The 18,874-nt window shown below is 39.6% G+C and overlaps 1 long non-coding RNA gene across 2 annotated transcripts in view; it reads right to left on the reverse strand.

The window, feature by feature from the left end:
• Nucleotides 1–18,874, reverse strand: part of LOC107053144 — a 188,994-nt gene that overhangs the window by 57,638 nt on the left and 112,482 nt on the right. For both annotated transcript variants that reach the window (XR_006938739.1, XR_005858530.2), the window contains 2 exons: nucleotides 13,228–13,357; nucleotides 9,288–9,377 (listed from right to left, as the gene is read on the reverse strand). This is a non-coding gene — a long non-coding RNA (uncharacterized LOC107053144). The remainder of the gene's footprint in view (nucleotides 1–9,287; nucleotides 9,378–13,227; nucleotides 13,358–18,874) is intronic.

Raw genomic sequence — 18,874 nt, forward strand, 5'->3', positions numbered from 1 at the left:
TTGTTTGGGGGAAAAATTAAATTATTCATATCTGGTTATCCAACTTCAGTTATAGCCAAATCAAGTTTCAAATTTTAATTTATTCACTGGCGCCTAGTCAATAACCTGTAGATCACTCCCAACTTTTATATTTAAGAAAATTGAATTGTACACAAATAATCCAAATGGAGAACACAGGGATTAGGGATTAACTCTGGATTTTCCAGAATTCTCCTGGATGAACAAAATCTACCTTATCACTTATTATCCAGTTTTCTTGGTTTTGTTTTTTAATAAATTACAAAATTGCAAATTTTATCACTATCCTTCCCCTTTCCTCCTGCAAGTCCACTGAAAATACTAAATCTTCATTTCTTTTGTTTGTGAATTTCCAGGTCAAATGTTCTCTCTTTCCTTTAGTCTCATTAATGTGTATGTTCCAATTTTTAGGATACAGAAAATACGTGAACAAATGCCTCAAATCTTCCCACAGAGCACAAATCACTTCTATAAGCAATTAATCTTACAATGCTTAACATCATTACTCTTTCTCAAAAAATATATCTGGGTCACTACAAAATTAATGCCTCCTATTTATTTCTGTGGAAATCACAACAGATTCAAAGAGCACAATAACACTATTTGATAGAGCAAATTCTCAGCTACAGTACACTATTTTTCAACATAGTCACCATTATGAGCTATGAATTTTCATTAGTGATGAACAAGAGTCTGTGTGTCACACTTGTAAAAATCTGCTCCAAAGGACATGACCCACTGTTGCTATCACCACTGCTGAAATGCACCACCCACCGCATAATAGTACTCACATCCACTGTTTGGACTCCATAAATGTTCAGCAGTCATCAGTGAATGTCACCGGTTGCCATTTTCTCCACATGGAGGAATTCAATTTGCTTTATATGCACTTCTCTGTCAGACAACATTTTGTCAGACTGCTACTCTGCTGCCATCTCTTGCACAGCAACAAAATTTAAGAGAATATTGTCAAGAATTTTCAACCCCAAGTGCCATACCATCATCTGCCTCTGATAGGTGTTGGTCAACATAATAAAATTGGAGGCATTACTTTCAGAGCATCTCTGGTAAAAGGATGATAAAGATTTAGAACCAGTCCCAAACTCTTCCTAAGAGAGGATGGCCAGCAGGGTGGGGGATGTGACTGTTCCTCTCTACTCTGCTCTTGTGAGGCCTCATCTGGAGTACTGCATCCAGGCCCAGTACGCCTATACAGGAAATACGTGGAACTGTTGGAGAGGGTCCAGATGAAGGCCATGAGCACCTCTCTTATGAAGGCAGACAAAAGGAGTTGGGCTTGTTCAGCCTGGAGAAGACTGGGGAGACCTTATTCCAACCTTCCGATACTTAAAGGGAGTTTATAAGCAGGAGAGAAATCTTTTACATGGGTAGATAGCGATGGGACAAGGGAAAATGGTTCTAAATGAAAAGAGAGGAGATTTAGATTAGATGACATGGGGAAATTTTTCACTGAGAGGTACTGGCACAGGCTTTCCAAAGAGGTTGTGGATGCCCAATCCCTAGAGGCCAGGTTGGATGGGGTCCTGGGCAACCTGATCTAGTACTTGATCTAGTGGTTGGCAACCCTGCCTGCAGCAGAGGGGTTGGAACTTGATGATCCCTGAGGTTCCTTCCAACCCAAGCTATTCTTTGATTCTATGATTCTGTGATTCTTAGGGTTGTAGCTTACTTGTAGAATGTGGTAAATCGCATTCACCAGAATCAGAAAGAAATTATGCAGGAGACGCAGCCTCTCAGGAAGCTTTTTATGTACAGCTCATCCTTTTTTTTTTCATTCTAAAGTGTAAGTGAACCCAGACCTGTGACTTTTCAAGACTGGTGAGAACTGGATGTGGCTGGAGACTGAAGATGGAGATAGGCTAGGCAGTAAATGAAATTTCTTCTAGGAGACAGATTTCAGTATGGTTATAGTCAGATGCTATGAGGTGCATCTATGCAGATCTGTGAATTCTGAATGTGTAAGAGCAGCAAGGGGAAGAGGAGGGAGTTGCAAAGACAGAATAAAGTCTCCAAATTTCAATTCTTCCTTTTTAGCTTTGCTTTTAAAATTCAGCCACTCCTCACCCTGTGGTTTCCCATAATCCTATGCCCTTATTTTTTAAATTCAACCAACCTCTACCTTGTTTTGACAACACAACAAAAAATCTTGCTAACTTAGTAGAGGAGAATTAAGTTTTATTTATAATGCTAAGGTGACTCTGATGGGACACACACACTGGTATAAATGAGGGCAGAGCCCTTTGCCATTATCATTTAGAATCAGAAAAATACAAATATCACATGCCATGCTACAACAGCTGTTTTCTGCCTTTTTGCCCTCTCTACTTACTGTTTGAAAAATTAGAGGAAAGACTCAGAACACATTATTGCTTGAAAGAACCCCAGGGCCGTGAGCAGCAGTGAGCTCCCATAGGCAGCCTCTCTGCAAAGTTTACAGAGCAGGTGATATCAGGCATTACACACTGTTAACTTCTTGAATATAGCTCTGGCTTCAAGCACTGTTACTAATACTATTCCTCCTGTAGAATTTTCCTTTGCAATTTTTTTTTTTTTCTGAGATGAAAATCTTTTGCAAGAATGCATGATAACTCCCCTTCTCTCCCTCCTCCTAGTCAGGTTCTGAGATTCCTGAGATAACCTTGTACTCCTGTAACTGCTGTCTCTGATTCACTGTTGGTACTGGAGAATAATTTCATTGAATAAAGCTTATAGTGATCCTTTTCCATTTGCTGTTCTTCCATTATTTTTTTCACTCCCATTTTTTTCCCTTCCTGAAAGATACTTCCTATTTTACTTAAATATGCAACTAAGCCTATTTTTCTTGCAAGTCAGCAGTAAAAAAAAAAAAAAAAAAAAAAAGAGGATAAATGAATTAATATATAGCCACAACATTTTACATATCTTGAACATTCATACTCTTTGTCAAGTCTAGTCAAGTGGTTCCAAAAATTTTGGCAGATGGACAGTTACAATACAGTTGTTTTTCTTCTTTCCATCAAAATAATCTAGTTCATTATATTTGTCTCTGTTTAAATATTAGAACTTTCTTTGTTAATATAGTTTATCTTGACTGAAACAGGCAGATTTTCACAAGTAGCTCCACCAGTAGCTTTGAGGCTGTCCCCTACAAAAGAGTGGCAGTGGTAAGTACTTGAAAATAATCTAAATGGTGGAAGCAGTGTTGTACAGCTGGAAAGAGATATATGTCCACAGTCAAGTATCAAATTATATACTGGAACACTCATTGCATTGAAACGGATAAGTATCAACTATTCTGACACATTTAAGATATCATATTTTCCACTAAACTACGAAACTTTTATTCTGTGTGCATGTTTGAATACAAAGTGATTAGGTAAACAATTTGACCGATGTGGTTATAATATGATAACCGTTTGGCTGGGAGCCCATCAGGCTGATTGAATTCTCTAACCATTTTGGAAAGTAAGATAACAAAATCGCCGACCCTTTGAAGGCATTTTCCTTTTGCTTAATTATAACAATCACCAATTTATTTTCTTATCAGGGGCAAGCACCCAAACTCTGATCTAGTTGTCAAATACTTAGTTATAATGGCAAATAAAGGTGTGGCTTTATTTTGGCAGAACTTCAAGGGATACAAAATATCAAGTAAACACAAACACAATCCTGCCGTGTAGAATAATAGCTTTATCATTAAAAGAAATGAAATTATTTGTTAAAAGAAATAATATTCCAAGTCCATATGTGACAGATTCTGATTCAACATGACAAAAATGAAACATGAGTTTAATATTTCAACATATATTTTACAAAGGGTTGGAATTTTCTATTAGAAAACCACATGGCAGACAGAGAAATATGCCAAAAGGCAAAGCTTTGGCATTACTATAATAGCAGCTTAATGGATAGTGAAATATGTGGGCTTTAATCAAGGAGATGGACTGAAATCAGGCTCTGAAAAGTTGTGTACGAACATCTAAGTTACTGAAATTCTACTGTGCATGTACCTACAGACAAATATCAAAGCATATGGAAGGTGTCTGAAAATGACTACCATACCCTGAGTTGCTGATTGCAATCAAATTCTCTATAACCTTTTAAAAGCAAATGCTTATCAAAATTCAGTTCATGTTTTGGCACTATCTAATCTTCCTGTCTCCTTAGATGAATATAACCCGAAGGCAGTCACTCTACACCAAGAAAATGATCCAGACTGAGGTGCAACTGATTGTACTGGTAATTCACTCAGCATCTAAAGAACAACTTGGAGATCTTATTGTCAATGCTTATTGTCATTCCTGTTTCCAAATCCCAGTTTGTGTTCTCCCTGCTTTCCTGTTGTTTGGCTTTTCAGAAACCTTATTGGTGATGTTCCCACTTCTCTGAAAACGCCAGTTTTCTATAGACTTACCTTTGAGACTGGTTCTTGATCCTTTCTTATTCTGCCTGAGACAGATTTTGACAGCTTTTGTCACTCACTGTTGCATCCTAATTAAATCTGACTCTATTGATCCAGTTCAATCCTTTAAGTTCCTTCCAATCAAAGATGTGGAAGCCCAAGCCAGCCTTTCTTGCAGATTGTCATCCTGCAATCATGCCTAGGAAGGGAGGCTGCCTATGGAGGCCAATGGAAAGCAACATCTGTGGGACAGTTATTGTTCAAATAGAGCCATTTGTTCCCTGCAGAGAAAACTTGAAGGTCTTTGTGGTGAAACAATAGCTTTTTAAAATCAGATTGTCCTTTTTCCCACATGAGCTTCCTATGCACCCATGTAGTGCCTGAATGCCAATGGCTATTTAATTGGACTCTGTCAAGCAACAGAGATAAAATGGTATGTTTTAAAGCAAATCATATTTTTAATTAATTGAACCATCTCCCTGTCATATTAGAAAAGACACGGCAGTGGACTAGGCAGGCCAGCTGGCTTGTGTGTTCAAACTGAAGAAAACAGATAACATGAAGCTGTTACCAACACAATAAGGTAGGCTTGGAATTTGTTTATAGCCCACCTATGTCAATGTTAGCATCACAGCTATAAACCGTGAATTTTGGATGCCGCCAGCGCTAGCTATACGTTGGCTTCCCAGCACCTCCTCCACTTGGTTACTGCTTTTAAGATTCGCACCTTTGAGAGACGAGAGCCTTATGTTTACCCTTTAGGCAGAACAAGTGCCTGCATGTGTCTGTGTGTCTGCTGTGTAGGTAGCAGGTGGGTTTGGTTCCTAGCAATTTTTAATTTAATGCTCTCCTTGTAATGTTAGCTGCCTGTCTTCTGACACAGATAGCCATGTGAATTTTTGCAGGTGTCCAGCAGATCTCTCAAATTATCATGTTTTTAAATCAGTCGCCTCTCTGATTCTGCAGCAGGTTATCACAGAAACAGTCACAGAGTAATCTCAAACTTATCCCCTCCTGCAGCACATGCCCCAAAACACATAAATCCATGTCTCTAGGTGGATGAAATAACCTTGCTGTTGCTGATCCGGGGATGATGGAATAACCCCAAGGTAGGAGGGCACTGTCTGGAGTTGCTTTGTTTCCCAGCACATCCTGCTGGTTCCCACTGCTCTCGCAGTGCCTCCTGTCCCTCTAGTCCTGCCTGGTAAGCAAGCTGAGTGATCTAGCTTAAAATTAAATGAAAAAATACATATTGCCAAAGGATTTTTTTCGCCTGTGTCAATTAATCCAGACTATGCAGACAAAAAAAGAAAAAAAAAAAAAAAAACAGATAGAAATAAGAGGACAGCCATCCCCTCCTAGAGAGAGATAACAGCAGCTGCTGGGTTAGTCTGCTCTAGGCAATGCTGTAGGCACACATCGACCAAGTACCAAGGACATTAAAGAAAAGCTCGGGTCACTGTGACACCAGCGGTCAGTCTCTTCCCCTACAGAGGTGACTGACTCCAAGTGGACTCAGAAAACCACAAAATCAGCAAAATCACACTAATTTGGAAGCTGTTTCTTCCTGTCCTCCTGACTGCCAGCTTTTGTATCATTCCCACATGGCTGCTGCAGTGTGCAGGAAAGCCAGCATGCTTGCTGCAGCATTACAACTGCTAGCTTACAGGCTGCCTAGCATGCACCTATGCAAAATGCAGCCATCCCTCAGGCTTTCCCAGCAAGTATCTTCTTTTTTCTCTGCCCCTGGAGAGCTCTTGATGACTGCTTATGACACAGAGTGAAATCTGTCATTCTGCGCTCGGCCCTGATCCCAGCTAGAGCTATCGTCTGGATGATTGAATTCAATCACTAATGGCCCATTTGCTTTAAGGAGCTCATTCTGCAATTCAGAAGGATATCTTGCCTTCAGAGGGGTGATTTTGTCAGGGAATACATCTATAGCTTGTGTTGGTATGCAGTAGGAAAAATAATTTCTAGCACTAGTTTAAATAGCTTGTACGATCTGAGATAATACTTGGCCACATTGTAATGAATTTAAAATAACTGCAATTGCTATCTCAGCATTTTCTCATTAATGACATTGGAACAATGAATGTCCGTGTGTTTCTTTTTTTGCTGCTGTCTAGATTGTTCTACCTACAAGTTCTGCTGTCTGTCAGTCCGTCTTCTTCCTATCTTCCTTTCACTCATATGTGTGGAAGTTTTCATCTCATTTCCTGAACAGAAGCTTCCTGTGCCAAGCAATATCCTTTATCATAAATGGGTGCAGGACCCAAAGCTCTAGGAGAAAGCCCTGACCCAAGGAGGCATCTACAAGTCAACAGTTTGCATCAGTGCTCCGAGTTAACCCTCTCAGTTTGAAATGGATTGAGAAGCACAGCAAAGTATCCACTCTCTTTGGTAACCTTAAGGACAGCAGGAGATAGCATAAGACAGTTACATTTAAACCAGCAGAAACAATTTTCATATTTTTCTTTTTGACCATAACCTAAAACAATCCCATTGGTTTTCACTCTTCTGAAAATTTCTGTTAAATTTTAATAAAGATTGCTATGCAAAAGGTTTCTATAAAGTAACTCATCACCAAGGCCAAATGTGAAGATAACAATGTGACAGGGACCAAAGGAAAGAAAAAAAAGAAGAAACAATTCAAACAAATCAGTAACTCTGCAGTTAGGGTGGGAGGAAGTGAATGCCATTTTCTCCCCCGAACTGCATCTGTATTTTCAGAGTCATAGAATGGTTTGGGTTGGAAGGGACCTTTAAGACAATCTGGTTTCAACCACCTGCTATAGGCAGGGACACCTCCCTCCAAATCGGGTTGCTCACAGCCCCATCCAGCCTGGCCTTGAATGCTTCCAGGGAGGGGACATCCACAACCTCACTGGGCAACTTGTTTCAGGGTCTCACCACACTCACAGTAAAGAACTGCTTCCTAACATCTAGTCTAAATCTACCCTCTTCCAGTTGAAAGCCATTTTATCTTGTCCTGTCACTACATGCCCTTATAAAAAGGCCCTCCCCAGCTTTCCTGTAGGTCCCCTTCAGGTACTGGAAGGCCACTATAAGGTCCCCCTGGAACTTTCACTTTTCCAGGCTGAAGAGCCCCAGCTCTTTCAGCCTGTCCCCCTAGGTGCTCTAGCCCTCTGATCATCTTTGTAGTCCTCCTCTGGACCCACTCCAACACTCCATGTCCTTGTGTTGGGGGCCTCAGAACTGGATACAATGAAAGAAAATTTCACACAAAAAATGTCACATTAAAAGTAATGTATCTGTATGGGAACTGTTGAATCAGGGCCTGAACCTCTGATTGATCAGCTGTGGCGAGCACTGAGTCAGCTGTGGGAGCACAGGTGAAGGCAATTCAGCTGTGTGACTGGAAGGGGTGGAGCCTGGCTGCACCTCTCCTAAACCCCATTGAAGGGCCGAGTGCCACTGAGGAAGGATTTCTTTCTGGAGATTGCTCCTCTTGGAGTTTTTCCTGTGGGCCTACAATATGGGTGAACATTTTCCATTTGTTTCTGAGTATCCCTTTCCAATGTGATAATCCTTCTAGTTTTATGATCCATGGGTACCAATCTGACCATAGTGTTCTGTATATTTGTTGACTATACAGTATCAGTAAAGAACAAAAGGCAATGTGACCCCTTCTGCTTCCTATGTGAATTTCTTGCCTACATGGAAAAGTTTTGGTCACCATTGCAGTGTGAGCTCTTGGTTGCTCTACCTGGCGCAGGCCTGATGAGCAGGGAGAGATTCTTCCTCAGGAAAATAAAACCCTCTGGGCAATTGGAGCCCTCTCCTGGGGGGGGGGGAGGGAGGGTGAAGTCTCAATTTCTAAGTTCCTGTATAAGTGTTGTGACCAAGAGTCTACTAGCAAAGAGCACGGTATAGAACCTTGCTGTGCTCCTCAGGCCATGGTACATCACAAAACCCTGTCTCTTTGTCAGCTGGAGCTGAGAGCCCTGAGGAGATGAAGGCAGAGATTTCTGCTGGGGCTTACACACAGACTTGATGCTCCTTCCTCGATAGCTGCAAGCAACTACTAAGCATGCAGACAGCAGCGTATCACATGTTCTGCATCCCACCCAAAAGCTCTTGATCTCCCCACCCATTGTGTATAAAGGGACTGGGAAGGGAAGGAGGTGAACAAGTACTTAAAATTTACATCCTACATCTACTTGCAGGCATCTAATTTCTTTTTTCAGGAGCTGCACTTTTTAAATAACCTGTGATTAACACTAGTAACTCTGGCAAATAACATACTAAAGCAAAACATAAGAGCTATCTTGTGGCGAACTGTGATCCCTGTATTCTGAAGTCTCTTCTGTGCAAAAAGGATTACCAGAAGCTTTCCTGCATGGCTGTGCAGAGAGCTCTTCTTCCCACCATTCCCTTCAGTAAAAATAAATAAATAAAAACATTCCCTGGGTATCTGACAGCTTGACTAATTGCAAACCAGTTCTCAAATGAGGAACAGAACACCAAGATTTTTCAATCAGGTCTCTCCACAGTATATCATTTTAATTTGAAATTTATTTAAAATAAATTAGCGTAATTATCTGCTGAATATAGCATTCATTGGCAGTGAGAGAGATTTTAGGCCAAAAGACTAGAATTTAGTATTTTAAAAAATAACATTTCCTGTGCAAAGCTATAATACAAGGGAATGTACTTTAAGAATCAATAGTGGCCTCAGGTTTAAACAGCCAATGTGTGTGAGTCCCTGAGTTCCCTGGGATCCTTCACCACACATATTTCTTGCCTTGCCATTTGGCTAGAGCCATGATCTCAAATGCACTGACCTTTCTGCTATCTAACCTAATACTTATGTCTGCAACCTGTGGCTAAGATTAAATCCTACCTTGCACTCATCTCTGCTTGAGAGATTTAGCCTCAGCCCTGCTGCCTGGTTTGCAAACCAGCTGCAGTCCCCGTAGCATTTGCGTGACACCTGGGAGTGATAAATGCATGAAAAAAACATTACTAATGTATCAACCAGCACATCAGGAACTGATGAGGCACTGAAATGAAATAATGATAGCAGATCACAGCCTTCAGTGAATTGTTGAGCGGCGACATGTTTCACATTGCCTAAATTAATGCAAGCAGCTCCGGTCAGACAAAAGAGATCCTTAAGAGAAAAGGTAACTGGATGGTGGGAGGAGACTGGCTCAGGCTGCAGAGGGTTGTTTGAATTAGGCAGCTTTGCAGATGCAACTCAGTCCTGATACTGCCCAGTAAGTCTTGCATTAGGCTGATTCACAAAACAGCTGGAGTTCATTCTAGTCTCTCTGCATGCATTAAAAATTTCCAGTGAAACCCAAGATGACAGAGGATATTGGTGGCTTAGTAGGTGACACTCTCCTTTCTGAGTCAGAGCAGACACAACAGCATGATGCTGGAGGACACTGCTGCTGGACAAGAGGCAATGAGATCAGAACACTGACAATCCCATATTGCTGCTTTACAACACTACTTGCTCAGTTATCCTCATCAGATTCTAACTGGAAATTTACATCCTGCAGACCAAAGTCCCTCTTGCAGTTCTACTGCAAGTGACATTGTTCATAATGTTCCCTCTAAAAATTTATACATCAATTCTAAATCATTGCTGTATTTCAGTCTGGAGATGACTGCAACTGTACACAGTTAGCTAATCCTATATATTGTTTGTAGAACGTTGGGGACCCTGAAAGGTGGAAGAATCTATAGTAAGTCTGAATTTTACCCTATTGACGATTCCAAAAAACTAACAGGGGAATCAAAATGTTTAATAATAATTTTTAAAATGGTAAGTTATTTTAAAAGAAAAGGGGAAAAAAAAAAAAAAAAAAAAAAAAGGAGACTATTACAACATTCCATCTCAGAACAGCATTTATCTCAAATAGCTTTGGAATGTTCCATGGCCAAGGAATGACAGAAGAACTGCTATTGTTTGCTTGATGTTATAAGAACAGATAAGAAGAAGACTCCCCATTCCTGGATATTGTTATGGATAGTCCATCACCTGCAGAACTTGCTTTCTAAATCCCAGCAATGTGCAGAGAGTAGAGAAGAGGCAGGTGAGTATCGCAAATGGTGCAAATATCCCATTAGTTTTCCAATACATTTAATTTGGGATTTTGGAAGTTATTTCCCCAAAGCAGGATCAGTAATCCCACAAAGGCTAATGCTGACCCTTTGAGTGCACTGACTACTGAGCACATGGTATACCATGGATGAAACACTGTGGGAGCAAACCTGCAGTCTAGGCTGGTTAGTCTCTAGCACTTGCAAACATCCACCTCTGAAATCCTGTCTGCACTTCAATACCATGTTTCATTATTTGCATCTTCAAACAAAGTATTTGTTTAACACAAACATAGACCAAATCTCTTCTCATGGTTCTATGTTGAGTTTGAGGCTGAAAGAGCAACCTTTGCTGTCTCCATTGTAGCAATGGCTCTCCCAGCAGAATAAATGAGAATTTCTGCTTCAAAGTCATGGAAAGAAGAGTGCAAAAATGAGGTGATAGCAGAACCAGGCCTCTGTGTCCCAGGAGAAAACAGGAATTTAAAAAGCAGCACAGCAAAGGAATATGCCAGCTACAAAATTTGCATTGAACATGTCTCCAGGCATTGCAAAAACTCTGCAATTACCACAGATACAGAGAGTATGAGCTCTTTCAGATTAAAAACAATATTGTCCTGTGAAGGATAACAAGCATGTGTTAGAGTATATGAAAGAAAAAATAGTCTTCAACAAAGATAGCCAGAAATGAAGATAGGGCAAATGAAGTCTATGCTTACTAAACAACCAAGGGAAATGGGTGAACACAATATAAAACAGTCCCCTACTGAATCAGAGATGGCGTATCTAGTTTCCTCAGTCACTTAAGACAGAAATAAACCAGGTGGGAAAACTAAAGACAACAACAGAAGAGACTATTATTTGTTCAGGAAGATGAAAGACATCATGAAAATCAAGTCTCCATTTAGATGAGAGGAGGGTGGAATAGGAGTAGTGCATAAACCTCAAAGCTCATAATTCAGAAAACAGGCCACTTCCCTCTATGAATTCTTCCCAGACAGCAGCATAAATCAGAAGAAGAAAGTAGAGCTTTATTTAATCTGGTAAGAGTTTAGTCCTTGGTCTTTTTCTGAGGAAGTAGAAAACCAAGCTTCTGTTCCTCTCAGCATCATGGTTGAATTGCTAATCTTTCCTACATAAATATTTGCTTGGAAGATTTAAGCTTTCACATCAGAGCTGTCATGCCATTCTGAAAATGTGGAATGCATACTGAAGCAGGCAAAGCTGACTGAAGTCCAGTATTTCACGTTGACTATGGGGAACCAGTAGTCTAGGACTCTGTTCTCAGGTGTGCCAGAGACTTTCTGGTAATCTAGGTTTTAATTTGGATGTGCCTCAGTGTCTCCATGCAACCTTATCCAGAAAAACTGCTGTGTACCCTAGCTGGTTGTAAAGAGTTTGGTGAGCTTAAGACGAAAGCACTTCATATAGAAGGAACAAAATGCTGTGCATAGAAAATAGTTGTAAAATGTCAAGTTTTTCTCCCAGGTTTAAAACATTCAGCTCTAATTTCAAATATAATCAGCTGAGCATATACAATGCTTTTCAGTACTTTGCCATAGCATTATGCTCCTTTTGACCCAAAAACTTTAATGCATAGTTGAAAGTGAATTACTTTTTAACTGATATTGTCTTGATAACTTCAGCTGATTCTTTTTTCGTTGTTTTTTTTCTTTTACAATTACAAAAACTAAAGAACAAAACACTACTGTACAAAAATATATATATATTCCTTACTAATGAGTCCTGAACTATAGTTCTTTTGCCAGCCAAAATTATGAGAGATTTACTTGATTGTAGAAAAATGACCATGTGACTTTTAAAACAGTTCTGTATGTGTCTTAGACATTGGTTGTTTTTAAATAGCAGACTACCAATACTTAGACATCAAGCCAATGATGAAGAACTCTGTTGTGAAAGAATTGACCTGTCATAAGACAAGAATTCATAATAAAAAATTATGAAAACCAGCATTCATTACTAGAAAATTGTTACTTAGAAGTTCCCAGGATTTTTAATGAATCTGCCAGCCTCAGAGCCAAGCAACCTTCCCTTGAGGAAAGAGACTATCAAGAACATGAAGAATCTCAAGGTACTTTGCAAATCCATTGTAGAAGCACCAGTGCATCCTCTGTGGTAGAGAATATCTGCTGCTTAAGAACATGCCAGAACATCAGGACAGGAAATTAAATACGCATCCTATGAGATTGCTAAGGCTAACTAGTTAAATATAATATCAATGCACTACTCAAGCAGGCTTCGATCTGGCTTCCAGAGAAAAACCTGTTTCTTTGATAAAATAAATAAATAAATAAAAAGTTTTATTAAGAAACATCTGAACTACAGACATACAGCTCCTTTAGGATGCATGCAGCTGCAAGTTCCCGAGACCTGTGTTGCCTTGTGGGATCTCATCAAGAGAGCACACCACAGCACAGACATAGAAACATAGTCTCTGACTTTCAATATGCCATCTCCCAGTCTGTCTAACCCATGGGCGACTACCCAATTCCCTGGCAGCTAGGCAAATAATTCAGCATTTAGCAGAGCTGGGTCAGTGCATAGGGAGCCATTGAGGCAGCAGAAAATTCTCAGGCTCTCCTCCCTCCACAAGGTGGGAAATACCCCTGGGTGTCCAGGAAGATTGCACTGGTGCTCCTGAGGAGGGATCAGGGCACAAACTAATTGCTACAAGGAAGAGGAGGAAGAAAAGACATAACAGCAATTATTACACCCAACCTCTTCGTCAGCACCAGGGACAGCAACTCTTTTTCTGTGGCATTTACATCCAGCATTCCCATTCTGTTCTGTCCTCCTTACCTTTCTTCTCTGGTAGCAGGTGCACAAGCCCAATGTCTCATCCTAAAAATAGAAACAATACAATTCACTTACACTGATGAAGAGCCTAAAACATTTGTTAATTCTTAGGTCAAACAGGACAAGAATATTTGCATATCACCATGAAAAAGGCTTTGGCAAATGTCTCTATAGCATTTACAACAATATTTATGTTTGTGTTAGGACAAAATTGCACATTCGGTTGTTCACTAATCTGACACGATTTCCTCTGTCCGGACTGATTGTACCCTCCCACCAGCGTTATTCTGACTCTCCAATATAAGAGTGGTGAAGCGGGCAGGCGAGAAAGGGCTCCCATGTTCAAATCTAACAGATGTATGTGGAAGGATTTTGGACACTTTCTTCTCTTTGTTAACCCAAGCTAACAATAAATAAACCTACTTAACTGTGGGACCTGAACCAACAGTGATAAATCTAATCCACTTATGTTACAGAGTAAAAATAATTGATGTAATGTCTTTGCTTCTACTGTTTAAAGAAAAATCTTCATGACTTTAAATAGCTGGTGTAACAGAGGCTTAAGGTCTGTTAATAATTTATATATCATAGCAAGAAAAAATTGGTAACAGATTTTAAATGAGTCATGAGGGTATGGTCTAACTCTAGCAGTTGGGTTACTGAATGTGAAAATGACACACGATCCCATTGGCTGGGAAAGGATGGCTTATGGTGGGCAGGGAAGTGAACAGCTTAAGAGACAGAGAAACATCAAGTGGTGAGAAAGAGACAATGGTCCTTGAAAAACAGGCAAAACTAAATAGTCCATGTGAGTAAACATTTCTTTATAGAAGTGTTAAAGTAATCCCTTCCCCACAAAACAGTGAACTCTGGGGGCAGCCAGAACTTGATGGCTTAAAGAATAAATATTTTCTTAGTAAACAAAGGACACTGCAGGGCTGACCAGGCTTCTTTTATGAAATCTGCAGCACTAACAGAGTGGGAGAATATTGCATTAGCCATCTCTTTATGGTTACTATCTGTAGTCTACATTCTTAATAAATATCTTACTTGCATTTTTGTCCATAATCAAAAGAGGTGATTTTTTTATTATTATTATTTTTTTTTTACATTAAAATTCAGTAATGGCAAGCAGTAGGTAGGAGTACTGAACCTTGATTCCTGAATCACAGTTCTGCTTCACAGTCTTCAACACAGTTCGAAGACACCTAAGCTAGCTCCTTAAAAGAAGAATTTTCATACACAGAAAACTGTCAATGGCAGCACAAAGTTTCCTTGAAAAATATCACCTGGCCAAAAAGCTCTCTCAGCATCTCTACATTGCAGCAAAGTTTGTTATAACCATGCCATCCATTAGGTGTAGAAAGGACAAAGGAAGGAATCCCATGAATTTAGACAACAGGCTTAAAGGGAAGAAGCTAAGAGTGGATCAAGTGACATCTAGAATACAACTAGAGAATTTCAAATCCCTATCCTTTCTCATTCGCATCCAAACAATATTGTTAGCATTCTTAAGGACTTTCTAAGTCCTCCCAAAATAATAAAGAAATACAATCAAATACAAGGTAATAGTTTCCTCTGGTTCAAGTAGAGAAGGCTGTAACATTCTCAGGCAATTTATGTTGCTGTTACACCAATGAATTACTTTGATTCTGTTTTTTTCCTTCCAGTCCCTATGCAGCTCTGATTAGTTATTGACATCAGCCTCAAATATGAATACTTCAGCAGTCACCCCCTGTCACTCTCAGTGTCAAAGTCACAGAATTACAGAATTGAAGGGGTTGGAAAGGACCTCTGGAGAGTCTATCCCTCCAGACATCATCAAATCCAAACCCTCCTGCTAAAGCAAGTTCCCTAGAGTAAGTTACACAGGAAAGTGTCCAGGTGGGTTTTGAATATCCCCAGAGACGGACATCCTACTGCCTCTCTGGGCAGCCTGTTCCCGTGCTCTGTAACCTTTGTCACCTTCACAGTAAAGTTTATCCTCATGTTTGTATGGAACTTCCTATGTTCTATTTGGTGCCCTTTGTCCCTTGTTCTGTTGCTGGGCACCACTGAACAGTGCCTGGACCCATCCACGTTAATACCATGCTTTAGATATTTATAAACAATGATAAGATCCCCTCTCAGTGTTCTCCAGACTGAACAGTGCCTGAGTTTCTCAGCCTTTTCTTCTACAGGAGACGCTTTAGGCCCCTTTGTGGCCCTCTGCTGGACTCTGTCTAGAAGTTCCCTGTCTTTCTTGAGGAGCCCAGAATCAGACAGGATGCTCCAGATGCAGCCTCACTAGTGCAGAGTAGAGGGTAATTTTCCTCACTCTACTGGCTATGTTCTTTGTAATGCATCCCAGAATACCACTGGCCTTCTTGGCCACAAGGCCACACTGCTGGCTCATGGCCAACCTGTTGTTCACCAGAATTCCTAAGCCCATCTCTGCAGAGCTCTTCTTCAGTAAGTCATACCCCAACTGTACTGATGCATGCAGTTATTCTTCCCCAGGGGTAGGACTGTACACTTGCTCTTGTTCAAACTAAGAAGGCTGCTCTCCATCCATCTCTTCAGCCTGTCCAGCTCATGTTCCAGCCTTTCCACAGTCCTGACACCTGCATGCTCAGCAAGCAAAGCCAACAGTGCTTGTTACACTTCATTAACCCTAAAAGGACATACAAAATTTGTTTACAACAGGCTCTTGTCTGAAATGGAAAAATGAGTCTCTGCAATCACTCAAGGTGACAAGACATAGTAGTTAAAAATAGGAAATAAACACCTTGAAAATATTGGAGATAAATTAAAAAAAAAAAAAAAGTGGGATGTGAGTGGAGAAAAGTACACAAGAACACTTCTACAGGATTTGTATTAGGCTCTTAATAATAGCATTTGTTCTCTAGATACTTGAAGCTTTCCTCCAAGTCAGCCGTAGACAAATGTGGTATTCACACCTGGATTCTCCTTGGTTGGTGGGATTAAATCTAGAATCATGTCACACAAGCCTCTATTGCCCTGAACTAAAATATTGAGCCTGTTACTGCAAGCTGAAAAAAGGTCAGCATTGAAACTGGAAAACCATGTGAAACTGTGAGAGAAGGAAATGTTTATGAGATATCTTAGTGCAGTGCTACATATATCTAAGCTGATTTAACACTACCCAAAACTGAAAAGTTGCAAAAAATAAAGTCAGGTCTGCTTGAAATAAACATTGCCAGTTTGCTGGAAGGAGGAAGGAGGAAGAATCAGTGTGTGCCAGCCAAAACATTTTGCTTTGTGCAAGGTTTTACGCAGGCCTTTCTAATACTATGTTTCTAAGGACAATTTTCAAAATTGTCATTTGGCAATACTAAGATGTCTCTTTTTGAAGAGATTGAAATGAAACAGATTTTGCTTAAGTTTTCCATTTTTGTGGTTTAGTTTAACCAAAATGTTCTATCAAATCCAACAGAATTCAGAAACATTTTTGGTCATCTTGAAATCATTTCCTGGTCAATAAACTTTTCAATGGGAGAGCGATGCTTAGTTCTCGTTTGGCTTTTAGCACTTGACACTGAACTGGGAACTCAGTACACTAGACAGAACACAAAGAATGTCTAATCTTTTTTTTTTTTTTTTTTTTTTTTTTTTAAATCAGTTACACCTTTTACCCAATTTCTTGTCTGTCCTCTGACTACAATTAGTAGATTTTTAATTTGGTAGTCTGAATGTCTTCCAGAAGTGCAAAGCTCAAACCAGTTGTAACTCCAGCTATCATTGTTTAGCCTCCTTGCTGACATCTATTTGACTGCTCTCATTCTAAACTTCTCACTCACTGTTAGTGTAAATAAGACTGCATTCATTAAAAAAAGTAGATAAAAGCCCTACTCATAAATATTTTGTCACATCACAGAATTTTGCAGGGTAGAGAAGAACAGTTTATAAAGCTAGCTATAATAGGCCATTATTTGGCAGTCCAAAAGCATATTTTTCATTTGTATTTTCCCTAATTACAATACAAATTGACTTCTTGAAGAGTGACAGCTACTATTGGGTCTCTGTGCAGTCTTGGTGAGAAACACTGCTTTCCTGTGAGCTTTCCTAATGATAAATGCAACGCAGTGGGTCATTAGTAGCTTTGGATCTTGTGACCTATAATATTTTCTGTCAGGGACATATTACAATATTGGTTAGCACTTACTTCTTTTGATTGCCCAGGTGTATGTATAAAAAAAGTACAGATCAGCTAACTCTGACTTTTAATTTAAAAAAAAAAAAAAAAAAAAAAAGCATTGATGTTACTCAGATTTCTACCAAAACTTGTGAAATGTGCTACTGCTTTGAATAATTCAAATAACTCTCTATTTCTTTGGCTGAAAAAGAAGGAAAAAAAAAAAAAAGACAGGGAGTCTTTTGTTATCTTCTGACATTTAATATTACTTATAATACTACTAGCAACATGGGATTATCACACTTAAATTCTCAACCAGGCTCCAGCTATTCCTCTGAAGAGTATCAAAAGACAGCTCAGAACATCTGAAGATTTACACAGGCAGGAGAAAACTAAAGGACTCTATTCTTTCTTCAGCATTCGTGTTAGCTATGCACAGAAATCCCACATATATCACCAAGAGCCTTTTGAAAGCACTGAACGAGTGCAAGAAATTTATATATCATGGTTTAGAAAATACATAATAGAAGTCAGCCCGAAAATGCTTCTGTGCTAAAAACATTTTATCTGGTTCCTTGGGTTTATCTAAAATTCATCTTGCGATATAAAAATTCTTGACTTGTCAAAATGGCTGGTGAAATCTACATAGGTTGAACACCCACCTGCTTTTTGCAGTCTTACAAGTTTCTTCTAAGAAGCAAATATAAGGCAGTCTTTGGGGAAGAGGAAAGACTAATGCAGTAGCCACACTGTAGGAAAACCTTGGGGCAGATATCAACACATAGCAGATTGAGGCATATAATGCAAACTGTCCACAACTTAGGAGGTGTTTGCAACAGTTTTTATGATTTGAAATTTGAATTAATTTAACTGATGTGGTACAAAGAACACATGATCACCACTGCACTTCAGTGCATCTTCAGCAGGACAAGGAACTAAGCTAGAAAGACAGCAGAAAGCAGAAGTAAATGCAGTCAGCTGCACAAGTGGTTTAGTTTTATTCCTTTTGGGGGTCCTTTGGCAATAAAATTGCATCGCTATAACAGTGCAAACAGTGTCATTGGACACAGTCCAGTGGCAGACCTGATTAATACATATTTTCCAGATACATATCTGAACTTGAAATAGAAATGGCAATTCCTCCTTTTTTGCTACTGGTTTGTTCCACAGGTTAATCAGATATGGTGATGATACCGTGCCTCATTTCCCACTTTAACTTGTCTAGTTTAAATTTCCAGTCAATTAAACTCAAGGGTCTTTAATATCTATTATTTCTTCCTTATGATTATCCTTATCCCCAAGGATCAAGTAACTTCTCTTTCTTTGTTATACTAATGGAGCCAGAACAGTAGCAAAACACACCATGAGGCGGGGGCCTCATAAGGACAGAATAGAGGGGGACAATCCCATCCTTCACCCTGTTGGCC

The sequence above is a fragment of the Gallus gallus genome, chromosome 3 (assembly GCF_016699485.2).
Source record: "Gallus gallus isolate bGalGal1 chromosome 3, bGalGal1.mat.broiler.GRCg7b, whole genome shotgun sequence".
NCBI lineage: Eukaryota > Metazoa > Chordata > Aves > Galliformes > Phasianidae > Gallus > Gallus gallus.